Raw genomic sequence first — 14532 nt, forward strand, 5'->3', positions numbered from 1 at the left:
CTAGATGACTTCTCAAGGTCCCTTCCAGCCCTGCATTTCTATCATTCTATAAGGACTGAGAGAGACAATCAGATTTACTTATTGTGCAGTAGACAGCAAGCCACTGTCCCTGACCAACTTTTAAAATGGAACTTTTTCATATACTGTATGTACTAAACCAAACATAAACAAAAAATACCCAAACATACTAGATAAAGTTGATCAAGCAGTATTTGTCTTTCAGTAACAAAGGACAATTTCCCATTCTGTAGACTAAATGGGAATACTTTCCCCCTCTCCCACTTTATATAAAGAATGTTGTTGTTGTTGTGATTTGGAAGACACTATGTAATCTGTATACATAAGTTTTTCGCAGGCTGTTGAAAAGGAGGTTGCTTGAGGGTTAGGAGCGTTTTTATTTCTGGGAAGTATTTTTGTATTATATTATGTGTGTTTTACATTTATGGGATAGGTGCCCAGAGCATAGGATGGGTTCGTATAGAAATTTTTATAAATTTAAAGACATAAATTTTAATTGATTGTAAATTTAATTGCTGTTAAGGTGCCTAGAACTCATGCATAAATATTTCTAAGTGACTGGTGTTGCCTAAAGAGGAATCAAAGAAATATACCTGCCTTTGCTGTGGAAGGAACATCTTATTGTCAAATACATTTCACCCTGGAAGTTTCTGGAAAATACCATTGTGGTGTTCAAGATGAACACACTAACCTATTTCCTTGAATCTCTTTCTTATTTAATACTGTTGAATTTTGTGGGTAAGATTTTTTGTATTAAAACTTTACCTGACATGCTATCTGAACAAGCCAAGTAACAGTTGTGGGGCACGTCTGGGATGGAGAAAGAGACATGACTAAGTAAATTTTCAAAAGTGTATGGCCTAGTCATTTTGAGCAGTTTTTGTGTGATCCCAGCGCACATTATACGAGGATGAAAAAGTGCTTAATATTCAAGGCTGTAAAAATTGTTGAATGAATCAGAAGAATAATCAATGTCTGTGCATATTTGGGTTGCATCTTTTCTCCAGTTTTAATTGCCCACTCCTTAAATGGAATTTCTTAAAATATGTGAACTCTCTGAACTCTGTGTTCATTTGGATTCAGTTATTTTGTGAGTTAAGTAACAAAACATTATTTTAAAAATGCCAACATTATATGTCTTTGTAAGCATAGAGCCAAACCAGCACATCTTCCACACATGGATGTAGGGATATTAAAGAAGGTACTAACAGTGATTCCCCCAAGTGACAGTGACCCCCTCATAATTTGTCCCCCACACTTTAAAATCCAACAGTTTCACCAAGTACAAAAATCTCTTGGGTCTTCTGTTAAAACTTGTAAGCTACTGTTTGTAGAAACCATTGATTGTATCTATCCTGTGAAAGATACTTTATTACTATGTAAAACTTACAAACAAGTTAATTGACTTTGTTCTTGAAGTAATTGATACAATATAAACAAACACTATAAGCTGTTAAGTGACTTTCACTTCATTGTAATAGCAAGGGCTCCTAGGACAGACCCCCACCCTCTATGATTAAAGGGCCGGGAGTCTCAAATGAATTAGCACACACCCTGAAAGTGGTGGAGACAGTAAATTAAAATATGGTTAAGATATGGAATGTATGCTGATGAATGTTTGATATACATGAACGGTTAGGGAGGTGCCAGCCTAGAAAGGGAGTATCCATCGGCCGAAGAATGTGTCAAATGGATGACCATACAACCCCCCCCCCCCAGGGTAAACTGGGAGCCATCCCATCACCTGGAAGGATGAGAAACACAAACTTTGGACAGTTTGGAGCCTTATGCTCTAATAAATTTGTTAGTCTCTAAGGTGCCACAAGTACTCCTGTTCTTCTTTTTGTGGATACAGACTAACATGGCTGCTACTCTGAAACCTATAAGAATGGACTCTCAAGATTGATGACTTTGAGTCTCTGGTTCTGCTGCCAACTTCCAGGAGCGTCAGGTGCACCTGACACAGACTCGGCTCGATCCTCGTGACCAAGATACCTGGCCAGTAACTTGGCATGTGCAACTTCTAGGCAGGAACTATAACACCTATACAGAACTTAAATGAATGATTGTGTGAATTAATTTCTATATATATATATATATGTGTGTGTGTATAAGGAATAAGTAGTGATAGGAATAAGTAGGCAAAACAACGTTGTTTACTTTTATCTTTTGCTTTACCATTATATTTACAATAAATGAGGCATCTTTGTCTTATCCTTCTTAATAAGATCCTGCTGGTATAACATGGAAACCCATTTGAGATTGACCTGACTTCCATGTACATAGGTTTATGGGAATAGGTCTGTAACTTGGATGTTTAGAATACACTGTAAAGTACATTTTATTTTTTTTTAAAATCTTAGTTTGTTTCTTGGGATTTTGCCATCTCATTCAAAATAAGATATTTTTAAATCACATGTTAATTGCATATTTAAGAAGACTTTTCAAATAGTGATTTTTATTTTATACCTTAAGCAAAATATCTGCATCAGATGGGTAATATCCACAGTTCCCAGAATTGACAGGAAATTCATATACTTTAATGGTATAGCACAAGCTAGTTTTATGACTGTTAAATCTGGGGGCTGTGATCTATTCCATATCTCTCACAGTATTTTTTTATTTTGTTTATCCAAACTGTAGCTGTAATATTTTCTCTTGTTTTTTACATATATGGGGTTTATCAAAGTGTAATAATTTACATTTGTAAAAAGCGGTAGTATTAAGTTCATGTGGAATAGCAGTAAATTTCAGTCTAAAATAGGCAGTACTCCTCCTGGAGTCCAGTCCTGCTCCCATTGATATCAATGGCAAAACTCACATTGACTTCAGTGGTGCAGCATTGGTCTTATAAAGAGCGAGAAGAATAAAGTGGAAGGATCGTAGAAATCCGGATCTTCCATGGTACAAAGGCCTTGGCTACACTGGCGCTGTATAGCGCTGCAACTTGCTGCGCTCAGGGGTGTGAAAACGCACCCCCCCCGAACACAGCGCTGTAAAGCGCCAGTGTAATCAGCGCCTACAGCACTGCACGCTTGCTCGCAACGCTGCAAGCTATTCCCCTCGGAGAGGTTGAGTACTTGCAGCGCTGCGAGAGAGCTCTCGCAGCGCTGGCGGCACGACTACACTCGTGCTTCACAGCACTGCTGCGAATCCCCAAGTGTAGCCAAGGCCAAAGAGACTAATAATGTAGATGTTTTTCTAAAATCTTCTCTCCCACTTTATTTTTCCTTCTTTGCTGCTGCTACTAATCATCTGAGTGCTGCTTTGTAGAAGAGTCAGTTGTGTAGTGTTGATGCCAGTTTTAATCTGAGATTACTTTGCCTGCGGTTGAAATCTATTGCTGTTTTGTAACCTGTAACATGTTTTTACATGTTTAGCAGTACAACTAATGAAAATATGCTATACTGAAAGTGTGATAAGCTTCTGTATTTATGTTTAGTTAAATGTGTATAACGCTAAAAATAGACAAGAAAGATTGCAAACATATACAGATTTGCAAACTCTTGTTAAGAATTATAATTTAAATGAATTAGAAATATATCTAATATTCAAGATGTATTTTCTCTTTAAAAAAACTGCATATTAGCATAGTATTTTTTAATTCCTACAGAGATTCCTTCACCTATAAGGAAAAAAATACTAAAGAAAGCTTTGGTAACTCACAGTTACTGTATTTGGGAGTACTTGGACTAATTCAGTTCTTTATTCCTACATTCTATTGTTCATTAATCATGCAGAGCATTTTAAATATTACCTCAGTGATCTAAAGGAAGTTTAAAATGTTTCTTTTTTATAGCAGAACTTATAAATGTTTTGGCTCATAGTAAATTATGGAATTTTGTAGATAATGCTCCAAATGACCACTTAGTATGTGGCTTGCTTAATGAATATACACAAGAAGAGAAAATAAGCAGCTGAGTGGTAGGTTTAATGTTTCAGTGGCTCTTTAAAGTGTGAATGTGGTCAGAAAATTGACACTGTAGAAATTATTAGAGTTCTATATTTATAGTCCATTAATGATACTGCTCTAAACAAGATTGTGCTAACTGCCAGTAGTACAAGCTCAACCCTATGTGTGAAAATCCTGCTATAGAATGGGCTTTTTAGCCAGGTACATCATCACCATTAGAAAGTCTGGAATCAGAAACAAGTTGAGCATTTTGTTCATGATGATACAAGACCAATAAAGTCCCAGCTTGTCCTAACCTCAATTCCTGCCCCTGCCTAACTCCTCCCATTAGCATTAGGTCTTCAACACTCACAGTAGTATTAAACTTGATTTTGTCAATCAACTAAATAAATAACAAGACACACGAGAAGTAAATATGGGCAGTACCAAGGTGCACTGTGTACAAAATAACTTTTCTGACCATTTAAAATACTTCAATATTGAACAACAATCAATATGTAACAAATCAGAAAAATACTTAGTAGCATTTTCCATGAGAGTCTCTGTCAACCATTATTGAGTGCAGGCAACTGTTTCTGAAAGTTCTTGGTTACTCAAGACTGTAGATCGCTAAGGATGACTATGAAATATTATATTTGGGTCCATGACTACACTGTAAGCATGTATGGCCAAATCTTAACTCTGCTGCTCTATAAGTGCAGAACCTGGCTCTCTGGCCTGGACATGCTCTGTGCCTGAGAAGTGCTAATCATATCCTAAAAGAAGGGTTTCCCCTTGTAGCAGGAGGGCCAGGATCTGGACAGAGCTCATCAAAGGAAAAGGAATTCATTAAAATGAGTTCACCACACTCTTCTGGACTGCTGTGAAACCAGATCATTCCAGGTGCTACAGAGCTGTCCATAGGAGTAACAGACCTGAATGTTCTTTAATACTAGGCCCCTGGACTGTACAACTGAGACACTTACAGTCGATCTATAGCAGTGCTGCATCATTGGAAACATTCTCTGTCAGAGGAGGAGTGAACATGGCTCCCCCTGGACTAAGTTGGAGAAGACTGCTCTAAAGCAACACAAAATGCTTCTCTTTAGGGACTTGGGTAAGACTTTAATTGTTGTTACACAGAAATACTCCAGGGATGAAGAGTGCTCCCAGACCCTAGGATATTGGGAGTATTATGATGTATTCAGACAATTGGTCATATACTGCTCTCACATTGTATAATAAATGTATCTACAAATTAAAAGTGTTTCAGTTAACAATGAGAGAGGATAAATCAAACAAAAAGCATTGTTTAAAGGGTTGAAGTTGAAGGTATGTTTCATTGGAGTTCAGCTGACACCCAAAACCAATATTATGCTTTCTTTACCAAAATTCTAGACATTTTACAATACCCAAATATTAGAATATCTGGAAATGAATAGTTACATGATCTAACCAGTTCCCCACAGCCACATAAGCATTCATCACTGTCTCTCCACCCAACTTACACCACACACCCAACCTTAATTTCAGCCCGTTGTTTTGTTCTGTAAAGGTAGTAAGATGCATCCTGGTTTTATGTATTGTGAAATTTGTAATAAAGATTTCAAAAGAAGAATAGCTCCAGGGTTCATTAATTCATGTCAGAGTTCTGTATGTTCTCTCATAAAGTGATGTGTTGGTGGAGTAAAAAAACATTTTATATGAACTGAATTGGAATGCTTGATCTGTTTGGTGTTATGAAATGTGTTGATTATATGGTGTTGTAGGTTTAGGTAAGTGTATTTACACTAGCAAGTTTGTATTTTTAACTATATCGTGTCACAACTGCCATATGTGTTTTTTTTTCTGTGATGAGTAATGTTGTGGTCTGTGTTAGAATTATATTGAAAAAGTATCCCTTGAATAAGAAATGGGATTTTTAGCTGAAGAGAGCTATCACATATTAGTATGTAGATAGGTAAATGGTTATAACAACATATGTTTCCGCAAATTTTAAGGATGTATGAGGGTAGTGTAAATCAGGTGGAATAATATGAAGATGAAAGCTTATATAGTCAGGGCTTGAAAAAACAGCTCACCCACTCGTTCAGGATAAGCATAATATTTGGCTGGGAAAACAATCTGAATGGGGTTAGGAAGCCGTTTGAGCGGGAAGAACAGAACAACCTAAGTGCTGCTATTGGCTTTTTTTAAACAAGAGCGCATGAGGAATTTGGAGAAACAGAAAGTTTGAACCACTGGTTCATTTTAATAAGGAAAGGAAAAGGTAGAAGAACAGCTTCTTTAAAAATATGGGACAAAAAAAGGAGGAGGAGCAACTGGAGCTACTGCAGCTTTCCTCAGATGGGAGGGCCCTATTGATAAGACATTAGGAAGCCTCCTCCTGCCTGTCCAAGATGGCAGCAATACTAGAGAAGCCCAGAAAGGAGGAAATGGGTCCAGAATTCACTTCATATTCACATGATTCATAATATGGTGTGTGGAGGAATGAAGAACAAAAGAGACACTAGGCAAACTCTCCATCTTTGCTTCTTTCTGAAGACTCCTTCCAAACTGATTCTCCCACCATGACAGCAAATTCTTTAGTCTGTCAGAAACGATCCTAATATGTGTCCTCAGCTTTCTACCCCAACCCATGCCCCTACATCCCACTCCGTATCTCCCCATCTCTGTTCTTCATCCCTATTCCTTCCCTTGTATCCTTCCCCCTAGTCCATGCCCATCACTTTAAATTTGGTTCATGCCTGCAGATAACTCTGAAGATGGGAAAAGATCCATTTATTTTAGAAATAATTACATTTATAAATATATATTATTGGAGGGGAGGGGGTTGGTAGGGATGCCTACTATTAAGTTTGCAGGATATCTCCCATTATAAGACCTGTTCCAGTTGCTTTTAACTTTGCCAAACTTTAATTATTTGGGCTGAACTTTTTCATGCTGCATGTCTGAATTTTTTGGAAGACTTCAGCCGAAATGGTTCAGCTGTTTCTGAAAAAGATGCTAGGGAAAAATATGTTGTTTTGCTCATGTTAAAAATTTGTCAGCCTTTTCTTGGAAAATCTCTAGCACTTCTCTGCTTTGGAGGAGGAGAGACTTGAAACTTGGCAGGGGCTAGCCTTTGTGTCAGTGGTGTACCTTTTTCCATCCCTGTAAAAATCTGACTAAATTTGATCAAGGTATAAGCTTTTTTAAAAACTTCAGTTTGCACATTCTCAGTACAGAGCCTATCTTTAGATATCTTAGATTTTAGCAATAAAATTCCATGAAGATTCCATCTGCATTTGGCATGCTCTATTCCAGAACTGAGCAGGACTGTATCTACAGTTGCAGCTCTGGGCTGCACTGGGTCTAGGTCCAGGCACTTGAACTGAGAACAAGGATTTATCCCTAGAGTTCTCAGTGAGCCCCACTACTGGGCCCAAGAAGCCTGGAGGAGGAGGAAGCTACCCAATTTGAATGAAGAGGGGACATGGGCTGGATCTGCAGTAGAGAGAGAAAGGGGGGTTAAGGGAATAGATTGAGACAAGGAGCCTGGGGAGGAGGCAGAGACTTGGTCTGGAGGTGGGAGTGATGGTGAGAGGGAAACAGACAGGGACTTGGAGTGTGGGGGAAAACTGGAACTGGGATCTAGGAGTGGTGACTGAGACTGGGAGGTAGGCAGAGAAAGCCAATAGGTGGGGGACAGATTAGATTGGATGAGCACACAGGATTGGCTGCGGAAGGAGACTGGGACTGAGAACCAGCTGGGCCAGAGGGAATGGTGAGAGAAGACAGATCTGATGAGGAGCCAAGATGTGGGGGGACAACCAGGACTATCTGAGCAAAGAGAATGGAACAAAGAGCTGGGGGAGAGGCAATGATATGGAAAAAGAAGCATGGGGAGGGAGATTTGGACTGGGACCCAGTGGGGACAGGCAATATGAATGGGGGTATGTCTATACTACCCGCTGAATCGGTGGGCAGTGATCGATCCAGCAGGGGTCTAGTCTAGATGCAATAAATTGACCCCCGAGCGCTCTCCTGTCGACTCCTGTACTCCGCCGCTGCAAGAGGCGCAGGCAGAGTCAATGGGAGAGTGGTAGCAGTCGATTCACTGCAGTGAAGATACTGCGGTGAATAGATCTAAGTACACATCTACTTCGATATAACGCTGTCCTCGGGAGCGAAAAAATCTTACCGTGTTATAGGTGAAACCCCATTATATTGAACTTGCTTTGATCCACTGGAGTGTGCAGCCCCGCCCCTCCCCCAGAGCACTGCTTTACCGCGTTATATCCGAATTCGTGTTATATCGAGGTAGTGGTGTATGTTGACTTCAGCTACATTATTCACATAGCTGAAGTTGCGTAACTTAGATTGATTTGCCCCCCTCGCCCCCGTAGATCAGGCCTGGGTGACTGGAGGATGGGGGGGGGGAACAGGTTGGAGGGGACAGAGCAGAAGGGGTCATGCTTGTGGGGAATGGGCAAAAGAGTCTGTGCCCACTAGAGCAACACTCTCATCCAGAGCCTGGAATGGTACCCAAGATTCCTGAAACGTACCATTTCCCTTGCTATCAGCAAATATCTGTGAAAGTGTCCCCATTCCCTTGTAGTGCTGGTCCACAGAGAGGATGACAGCCTACTACTGCTATCAGTCACTCTGTTAGATCAAGGAGCAGAGGCCTGTGTGGTGTATCTAAAGGTTCCCAGACAATTGAAGAAGCATGTAGGTATCAGTATGATGCCACATGATGGAATTTCTGTTTTTTTTCAGGATGCTTTTTGAAAACTCAGGAAATTACACACTAAAAAGCTCAATTTAATTGAACGTTATTAAGATTGCAATGCCAAGCTCTCAAAAGTTAGGAGATGCCAAAGTTAAGTTTGCCAGTGCAACTATCTTATACCCCCTTTGTGTATATGCACTATAATACAGTCTATAAATAGTACAGTAATTATTTTACAAGCACCCTGCCTCATTCAGTGTGTAGAATGAACCTGCTCTGGGATGAATGAGGGCTGCGTAGTAAAGCAGGCTCTTGTTTGTTGGACCCTTGATTTATTTGTTGCAGAAGTTGGAAGGTATATGGTGTATGAGACAGGAGATTACAAGAGTGGCGAGGCAGTTGAATGCTGTCCTGGGGAATTATATTCTATCCCTGCCTCTGCCCCAGAATTCCTATGTGATGCTAGTCAAGCCACTTAATCAGCCTTTTCACAACTGGTCACTATGTATTTCTCATTTTCTGGGTGCCCTACCCGATACTTTGAAGTTTGATTTACAAAAATGCTGAGTACTCACAGCTGCAGCTGAAGTCAATAGAGGCTGCTTTAAACATACAAAGTGCTATATAATGCTTCATACTCTAAAAAATGAGCATCATTAATTGGTTACTTAAAATTAGTGGACACTTTTTACCTTAATCTCTCTGTGCCTCAGTTTGCCATCTATAAAATGAGGATACTAGCACCTCCTCACCCCACAGAAGTGCTGTGAAGATAAATTGTTTAATGTTTGTGAAAAACTAATACTACAGACATGAGTGCCGTAGAATAGCCCCTGCGGAAATTAAAAATTTAGTCTTCAGGGCAGGGTTTGAATAGTGTGCAGTAAATAAGGCACAGGGCCACACCGAACAATGAGATTAAACCAAAATACTGAATAGCTGCTCATTAAATGAGCACTGTCCATCCACTGCACTGAATGATGCAAGGGTGCTGTGGAAAAAATATGGCATTAGAACTGTATTATAATGTATACGCACAAAGGAGCTGAATTAAGGTTTCACAGGCAACTTCAATTCTATCATTTCCTAGCTTTTGAGTGTTTGACTTTGCAATCTTTGCAATCTTTGTGCAGTGGCAGTATCATAGCCAATGAGGTTAATCCGAGGCGTGATAATTGCTAGTTGAAAATGTTCTTAAAATGTATTTTTTGTGTGCACAATATGTATAAATGATGATAATACTGATCATTTAAATATTGCTTTATAGACAACCATTTAATTTGTGGCTGTGTCACCTAGAGTCTTGGATAAATCCCTCTTTTATAAATCCAAAGAAATAATAAAAATAAAAGGTACACATAGTAAGAACTATTATACCTTATTAACCCATCAATTGCCCCTCCTAAAATACTAAGACATTTCTCCTTATTCAGGCCAACACTACAAACACATCTGGTATATCTAAGCAAAGCCATTCTGGAGATATATTGAGCCAAAGAAATATTTCAAAAAAAGATAAGCACATTTTCAAAATGCCATAACTTTAGAACTACTTTTATGACTTTTAACAAATTTCCCATAAAAACTCTACCATTGGAGGAGATGTTGGATGCAAAATTTTAAGATTGATTTCTTATTAGAGAAACAATTGGGGCAGGTGAAAGTGGAGGTTTAAAAATCAAGCCTATAGTGGGACGCTAATTGTAACTTTAATTGTGGAATGGCTACTACAGCTCTATAACGAGAACGTTTTAATGCAAATTAGCACTAATGTATAGGTAATAATGCAAAGTTTATGAGGTTAATTTTGCAGTGGGCTATTTTTGGTCAGGTAGTTACAGTGTTTTCATATTCAATGTAAAATGGCTTTTAAAATATATATCTATATAACTTCTAGTTACATAACTCAGCAATTGTGCAAAAAAACTATGTTCAATTTGTGACGAAAGCTTTAAAATGTCCCACCATTCTACTAATTGTTCAGAATAATAATATGTACTTATTGTACTGAGTTACTGACACATCATACACCTTTGACAACCATTTTACATACTAAAAATAACTGGCAACTCCATTAGATACTAATTAGAAGTTCTGAATTTCTTTCTTGTCACTTTCCTAGTATGATACTGAATATCTTGTATGAGAAACATATGAAAAAGATCAGTAAATGTAAGGGAAAGCAAATCTCTGCTGTTTAACCTGTGTATTTAAACTTCCAGTGCCAACCTTAGCATCAGTAATGTGCCTAGAAATATCACATTCTGGTGTGTGCAAGATACAGTGTATTTACACTGATAAATTGAATATGACTCCTATAGGGTAGCTAAATACAGCAATATGACCCTACTAGTTTGGTCAATACAGAGCCAGCTTTGACCCTGTTTTTCAAGTTTGTAAGAGTAAATGTAAGGCATTTCAAAACAACACATATTTATTGTAAATTATGGCTGAATATTTTTTATTCAAAAGGAATTTCTTTGGAGAATCTTAACTCAGGGCAGTCACAGTTGAAACCAGCTGAGATTACGAAGTATTTTGCTAAGCAGTAGTGATTGTTTAAGAACACAAGGCTCCAACTTCCTTCAGTGTCTCTCTTTAGTAAAATCAGCTTTCTAAATAAAGGCACTATAAATACTAGAGTAGATGAAAAATCATTGTAAAATAGAATATATTTGCTTACAATAATAAATGTAGTTGGTGAACACTGTTTCTCACCAATGAGAAGTAAACTCAATTGAGGAAAATGAGACCAAATTAAAAAACCAAACAAGCTCACATTTGTGTGAACTTGTCCTGCACACACTTACAGGAAAGATTATGCATTACTGTGATCAAATGTGTTATGTTAGAACACAAACACTGGTATAGCATGGGAAGGTGGCAAATGTCTAGAAGACATAGACTTTGTTGCTGATACAGTGCTACTGAGTGACACCCCTGAAAAACCATGACAAAAATATCAGGCCAGGTGGGGCTCAAAATTAGTTATGCTAAAACAAACATCCTTGAAATCCACGTCAATCAGCTACATCACATTAGAAGGCAAAAATATCAAGACAACAGAACAATTCATCTATGTGGGCAGCACCATATTAGTGAACAGTGACCTCAAGAAGGAAGTAACATCAAGAAGAGGAAAGGTATCCATAGCATTTACTAAACTCAAAAATGCATGGAAAGCCAAGAAAGATATACAGTACTAAAACTGAGAATTTTCAAATCAAATTTAATCTCAGTGCTAACATACAGCTGCAAAAGCTGGGGAGCTACTAAAACATTAGACAGAAAACTAGATACCTTTGAAAAGATGAAAGATTCTGGGCATTGGTTGGAAAGACTTCGTCATCAATAAAGAGATCTCAGAAGTAAACCAACCAGCAGCTTGTTTCCACCAGAATCAGAAGGAAGTGCCAGATGCATATGGGATATGTACTCCGGATTCCAACACACAGACTACCACATGAGGTTGTCAAATGGAAGCCAACTAGTGTGAGGAACTGTGGGTGCACAAGAACCCTTAGCAGGGAGGGCAAAACAGTTGATCTCAACACCCCAGAGCAAATGACAGAGAGGAACAGAAGAGACTGGTTTCTGTCCTGTGTGCCAACACTGGCATAGGACGGATGTAAAATAAAACAAACAAACAAACAAACAAAAACCTGTGATCTAAAGGACTGTCTGCAGTCTCTGTCTGACACCATCTGTTAAAGAATGGCATTTATTGTTGTTGACACAAACTTTAAAGAAATGTTTTTCATTATCAACATCCTATCTAACGACCAAGTACACCTTTACCCCGATATAACGCGACCCGATATAACACGAATTCTGATATAATGCAGTAAAACAGTGCTCCGGGGGGGCGGGGCTACGCACTCCGGTGGATCAAGGTGAGTTCGATATAACGTGGTTTCACCTATAACGCGGTAAGATTTTCTGGCTCCCAAGGACAGCGTTATATCGAGGTAGAGGTGTACTCATATATATTTACTTTCCCATTATGACTGCTTAACAAGAAGCTTTCTTCTTTCTAATCATCTTCCTCCCAATACCTTTAATAATGTGTGTGAAACTTTGCCATGGGAGTGACTGTGATACCAAACATTGGGAATCAGTCTGGAAAGGAGGGCAGAAGTGCTAGGAAGGAAACATTTCCCAGTGGAGAGGTGTCATTTTCACAAAAACTACATTCCCATCCATCTGGATAGCTAGCAGAACTGGATGGGCAGAGAGGGAGGGTATGCTGCATGTTTCAAAGGGCAGTGGAGCTCCCACTCTGACATGCAAAGCTCCATCATACTTTCCCTTGGGGACTATCTGGCTGAGTAAGAACACTACAGCAAACAACAGAGTTACTACAGCATCTTAGGCTATTTCTGTATAAAGTTTTAGGAGTTGTTGTGTGTATGTGTGTGTATGAGGGAGGGAGGTTGGGATTTTTTTAAATTTTTTTAAAGATTAGGGAGGACTGATGTCTGAAATGAGGACTAGTATTTGGCTGCATAGAACAAGCTGACATTCCTAGATGTTATAAACCTGTCTTATCACTTTCTTAAAAAGACAGCATGTAAATAATAAAGCACAAAGGGATTTGCAGTTATAATATGGATACACATACATTAAAGATTGAGTGCCAACACACTCATGAAGTTTATGTGCTGCAATGTAACCACACAACCCATAATGAATTATTGAGCTTCTTAAATGGGTATTTTAATGTTTTAGCTAATGCATTCTTACCTGTATAGGTATGGCCTTATAATTACCTGTAATTACAACGCTTACAAGCCTCATTACCCAGTCACTGTGCTCCCACAAGATATTTTCTAAATTGCTATCGGTATTATTCCCATACACAAAAAATTATTAATTTTGAGTTAAGGTTCCATTCTGCATAACCAACACAAATTGTAAAAGCAAAGAAATAAGCACCCATCTATGCTCTAGTCATCAGTTCCCTTTTTCAACCTCTATCATCTCCTTCCCACCACGCACCACTCACATGTGTATCACCACACTTATCTTGAACAACCAACATGAACCCTTCACCCCAGCAATATGTACTGGTTATATGATTACATTTGGATGATTAATATAAGGTTGGTATGGATTTCAAAAACTGCACTGTTAGTAATATGATATATAGTTTTTTGTTTTTTTTTACTGGTATTTGGAAGTAAATGAGATCATGTTGGACTGCAAATGGTGGCTGAGAGAGAAAATTATCTGTAATGATTAAGAAAAAATATGTGAATGAGTGATCTGTGTTTTCTTGATAGTTTTAGTCCTGGTAGTGTAAATCACAGAAACTGAAATCTGCACATGCCTTCATTGGTGTAATATGCTTATTGCTTTTGAAAATTGCTATTTTTCACCAAAATTTTGATGGCTGGCAGCATTGGAAAACAGAAGTGGCGGACAGAACTGAGCAATTGCATCAGCTAATCTTGACAGAATTCAATTAGGATATGACAATAAAAGGGAAATAAGTTTTTTGTGTTTAATTTTAAAAGTTCAAAAGTGGCCTATGTCTAAATGCATGTATATGAGAAGTCAGATTTGTGAGGACTCTGGTTGTTTAGCCAGAGAAACTCAAAGAAACATAAAAGAAAACAGGTCAAAATATAAAAGAAGAGCATTTTAAAATGTTTCCTCTTTCAAAGTCGTAATTCAAAATATTACACAGAAAATGCAATTGTTCTTTGAAGAGTTATTGGGTCAAATCTGGAGATTAAATTCAATCATTAAAGTGTGAAACAAAGGGATTTTAGTTCACTTTAAGGGGCTGAATCCATGTTACTGAAATGGGGGTTCTATCCTTTGACTGCAGTTGACACTGGACTGGGTCATAAATGCAAATCCCAAATAGATTATATTATATTTCTACTGAAACTTCCATGATACT

General features: G+C 38.3%; 1 protein-coding gene, 1 long non-coding RNA gene and 1 pseudogene across 4 annotated transcripts in view; 2 read left to right on the forward strand and 1 right to left on the reverse strand.

The window, feature by feature from the left end:
* LOC117878882 overlaps positions 1-14532 on the reverse strand; it is a 65586-nt gene that overhangs the window by 38973 nt on the left and 12081 nt on the right. The window lies entirely within an intron of this gene.
* ATG10 (autophagy related 10) overlaps positions 1-14532 on the forward strand; it is a 146540-nt gene that overhangs the window by 1981 nt on the left and 130027 nt on the right. The window lies entirely within an intron of this gene.
* On the forward strand, positions 9746-9872 carry LOC117879685 (annotated as a pseudogene).

Source organism: Trachemys scripta, chromosome 6, assembly GCF_013100865.1.
Source record: "Trachemys scripta elegans isolate TJP31775 chromosome 6, CAS_Tse_1.0, whole genome shotgun sequence".
Lineage (NCBI taxonomy): Eukaryota > Metazoa > Chordata > Testudines > Emydidae > Trachemys > Trachemys scripta.